Genomic DNA, 4651 nt, shown 5'->3' on the forward strand with positions numbered 1-4651 from the left:
TCTCGTGTGTTCCCCCAGGATCAGTGTCTCGGTGCTGGGAGCTGCCGGAGGGTGGTCCTGGCTCTGGTTGGCTTCCTGTGGAGGGCAGAGGCTGCTCTGAAGCCAGCAGTGCTTTCCTGGCCTCTGGAGATGTGTGTGCCATGTGGTGCCTGCAGGAACCTGGAGTGTCCCTGCTCCATTGAGGACTTCAGCCACCCCTGGGGCCACCTGGGGGCTGGGGTGTTCTGGACCTCCTGGAGCTTTGGAGTCTGACTCCAAAACCAGTCCTGGTGCTTCAATGCCAGTGCCTCAATCCCCTTACCCAGGTATTCTTTTGGCCTGTGCAGGAGCCTGAACGCTGCCATGGGCAGGAGGAGACAACCCCAGGGAGGGGCACGATGCCACCGAGCCCCATCCCGTGGGGACCAGGCTGGGTGCCCGAGCCTTGCCGTGCCCATCCTGGGGCACCCCGAGCCTTGCCGTGCCCCCTGCCCATCCCGGGGTGCCCATCCCTCGCCGTGCCCCTGCCCATCCCTGCCCATTTGGTTTGGGTTGGCAGGAGCTGCCCATGCCCGGCTCCGTGTTTCCCGAGGCGCTGTGCTGGGGAGCCCATTGTCATGGTTTTGCAGAAGCAGCGCTCACCCTGGGAGTGACTGTGCTAATGAGCTGGTGCAGGAGCTGTCAGCCGCCCCCGAGCCGATGCTGCCACTACAGGCAGCTGCCTACACGCGGGGAGTAATTACAGAGGGAGACGGAGGCTGCTGGCACCTTCCGCCAACGTAATCCCACCTTTGGCGCTGCTGATTCACTGCCAGCAGCCCCGAGTAGCGGCACAGCTGGGCCGGGCTCTGCCCCGAGCCCCGGGCCGCGGGGATGAGGGTGAGGATGAGGATGGGCAGCTCCCTCCCCGCTCAGCCCCTGCTCAGGATTGTCTTTTTGCAGAAAGCAGGGACTGGCAAATCTTCCTTCCCCCGAAGACAGATCTGTCTCCTCCTGCCAGATGAGATTATTGCCGTTTACAGCCCAACCTCCATTTCATTTTAAAGCCATTTCTCCGTGCGGGAGATGGGTTTGCAGTGGTGGTGTGCGAGTGGCTCTGCCTTTGAAGAGGTGTTTGCCTAACAACACCCCCAACTGCAAGCTGAATTGTCGTGCAGGAAGGTATGGACAGATTTCCTGAGGGTCCTTAGCTCCCCATCAGCTGTAATCAATTGTCGTGCAGAAAGGTGTGGACAGAATTCCCGAGGGTCCTTAGCTCCCCATCAGCTGTAATCGATGTTACTGTGGCACCACAGCCTCTCCTCAGGTCCAGAGGGAGGGGAGCGATTCTTCCTCAAGGGGTTCAGGAGGGAAACTGGGGCTGGTTTGGTGTGTTTGGAGTGCAGGGATGATGAGTGTGGCACAGGAGGACGGAGCCAGCCTGTGGCACCCCAAATTCCATGCCCTGTTCTCCCTGCCTTGAGGCTTCCTGCAGCCTTGGTAAATCTTTGGGGAGCACCCCAGGGCTCCGTGGTGAGCTGGGCTCTGGCACTGCCAGGGCTCTGAGCTGGGAATGCTGCTCCATCCATCCATCCATCCATCCATCCATCATCCCAGGCTGGAAGAGCCCCCCTGGCCTCCCTGGGGATGGGACACCTGCAGGCAGGTGGGCTCTGAGGTGTTGGGGAGCAGCAGCTCCTGCCTGGCCAGGGTGTCCCGCACTGCTGGAGCTGGGTGCTGCTCCCCTGGGTGTCCTGTGCTGATCCCTGGGTGCTGCTCCCCTCCCCTGGTACTGCTCCCCAGGTGCTGCTGTGCCCTGGGTGCCCGTGGTGCTGAGCCTGCCCTGGTTAAGGTTTCAGTGCTGCTGCTCGTGTTGCAGGGCAGCAGGGCACAGGGCACACAGCTGCTCTGGGCACAGCCCGGGGCTCAGCCCCTGGTGCCACCTCAGTGGGACCCTCCTGGCTCCTCTGGGGAGGTCCCAGCCCCAAGGACTCGAGGATGGCCCAGCCCTGCAGGGCTGGGTGCTGAGGGTGTTCCCACAGTGCTGGGGGCTCTGAGTCCCCTGTGGATCCTCATCCCAGCTCTCCTCAAGCCCAGACCCCAACACAGAGATGTTCAGAGCTCTTTACCTGAGTCTTGGGTCCCTTCATCCTCTGGCATGACAGCCAGGAGAAACTCAATGCCTTTGGATGGGAACTGGATTTTTCCCTGACTTTTCCCCCTGATTTTCCCTGGGCTCTGTCTTGACAGAAACTTGGCTCTTGAAACCCCCAGGGCCACTGCTGATGGTGCCAGGCAGGACAAGCTGTGATGGAGGAGGCAGCACTGGGCTTTGCTGAGCATTAAATATTGATAGCAAAATGATGAAAGTGCTCCCGGAGCAGGACTGACCCATTTAGACACAAAACTTCCTTGGGGCTGAGCTGTTTCTGCAGCTCAGTGGCAGTGAGAGTCCCGTGGTGCTGTCCCTTCAGCCTGCTCCTCGTGGTCACCCAGGGATGGGGGTCACCCAGGGAATCCTCATGGTCACCCAGGGATGAGTGACACCAGGGAATCATCGTGGTCACCCAGGGAATCATCGTGGTCACCCAGGGATGGGGGTCACCCAGGGAATCCTCATAGTCACCCAGGGAATCATTGTGGTCACCCAGGGAATCCCTGGCTGGGCCCTGTGCAGGGTCAGGCCTGCAGGGAGCCACAAAATCCTTAAAAAGGTTGGAAAAGCCCTCTGAGTGCATCAGATCCAACCATTCCCTCAGTGCTGCTGAGCCACGGCCCCAGGTGCCACATCCGTGTGGGTTTGGAGCCCTTCCAGGGATGTGTTGGGAATGCTGCCCTTCAGCTTCTGAGCAGGACTTGTGTGAGCCACTTCCAGCTTGAGCAGGGCTTAAAAATTTAGGATTGAGGAGCTGAAATTCCATGATCCTTGCGGGTTCCTTCCAGCTCGGGGTGTTTTATTCTTTGCCCTGATTCTAAACTTTTCCTTAAGGGCTAATTTAGGGCTTGGAGCATCCTGGCTGTAGCTGGAGTGTGCTCAGAGGGCAGAAAAGGGACCCTGTTTGTGCTGCCTCTTCCCCCAGCCCACGGAGCAGGGCTGTGTCCTGGAGACCTTGTGCTTTGCATTAGTTTCATTTTTGGCAGGTGAACAAAGCCGTGCCAATCCCGGGGAGCTGAGTGGTATTACCCAGGGAATTCAGCTCAGTGGAACAAAGCAAAGCCCTTTCAACCCTTGGCTGCCAGGTTTTGTGTCTGTGTTTTTCTGAACTCTGCCCAGGCAGCCCATGGAAGGCAAACAACTTGTGGGTGCTGCTGAGGGGGCAAAAATCTGGGGAGAACGAGATTTGCTTTCACTGCCACAGTGCTATTGGATATTTCCTTTGCTGCTGGTGCCCTGCAAGCCTGGATCCACCCCTCCTGAGGGGCACAGAGCCCCTGGTGCCCCCAGGGAGGGGATGAGCCCTGTGTTGGCAGGGGAGCAGCTCCAGCATGTCCCTGGTGTGAGGGTGATACTGCTGAGCCATCCCATGGCACAAACCCGTTCATTCCCCACCATTCCTCCTTGCCATGAGGGGTGATACTGCTGAGCCATCCCATGGCACAAACCCGTTCATTCCCCACTGTTCCTCCTTGCCAGGGCTCTCACCTGGAGGGGGGTGAGAAGCCTCTGGAGTCACCTTCCCTTCCCACCCTGGAGTGAGAGCAGGGCTTGGAAAAGGCTATTTTTATTTTTATCTCTGGAGTGAGGAGCCCTTGTCACTGCTCTCATCCTGCCAGGCTGTTTTTGTTGGAGGCTCCAGACAATGTTTTAAAAACATTCACTTTCAGCAAACTTCCTCCTGGGGGCTGGTGAATTTTATTTGGCCAGCACAGAGTCACCTTCCCGCTCCTTCAGCGGCCCCACGAGCCTCTTTGGGGATTTTTATTTCTTTATTTGTTGCTTTAAAATGTCTCTTGTGGATCAGTGGGGAGCAGGACCTGCCCTGAGCAGTGCCAGGGCTGGGCTGTGCTTTGATTCCCTCTGCTTTGGGCAGGATGTGCTGGATTTTGGACGGTGCTTTGCCTGGGGATCCGGTTCCATCATTAATTCCCTGGGTTTCATGCTCAGGACGGTGTGTTTACACGGGCACTGCTGAGAAAATCACACTATTTACATATCCCTGTGCACATCCTCGTACACAAACACTGCTCTGAACCTGCAAACCGCCCAAAAATCTCCTCCCTGCAGAGATTCTGCCAGCATTTCTGCTGCTTAACTATTGCTCAGCCTCAGAGAGCTCGGGCTGAGCGTGGGGCTGTGTCCCTGTCCCTGCTGTGGGCAGGGGAATTGTCCCTGTCCCTGCCATGGCCACTGATCCCAGCCTCTGGTGCTCATTTTGGACTGGAGTTCAACGTGGTGTGGGCAGGATGGAGCAATCCTGCCAGTGCTAATTAACCGCTGTGCAATTGTCTCCTACACGCCGGAGAACACCTGGCTTGTTGCTACAGGTTCATTTTTCTCCTTTCAGGCTGAGCACATCCACCAAAGTGCTCTGAGCTGCCCCAAAACAGCTTCCAGGGGCCCTGGTGTTGGCCTGCAGCCTTAATTAGCGGGCCAGCTCCTCATTAACCTCGTCAGTCATCGTCTGCCCTTTGCAGTGGTGGCTGGTGCTGTGGGGAGCTGCTGGGGACAGGCTCTGGGGACACCCCTGGCCTG

The sequence above is a fragment of the Geospiza fortis genome, unplaced genomic scaffold (assembly GCF_000277835.1).
Source record: "Geospiza fortis unplaced genomic scaffold, GeoFor_1.0 scaffold546, whole genome shotgun sequence".
In the NCBI taxonomy this organism is placed as follows: Eukaryota; Metazoa; Chordata; class Aves; order Passeriformes; family Thraupidae; genus Geospiza; species Geospiza fortis.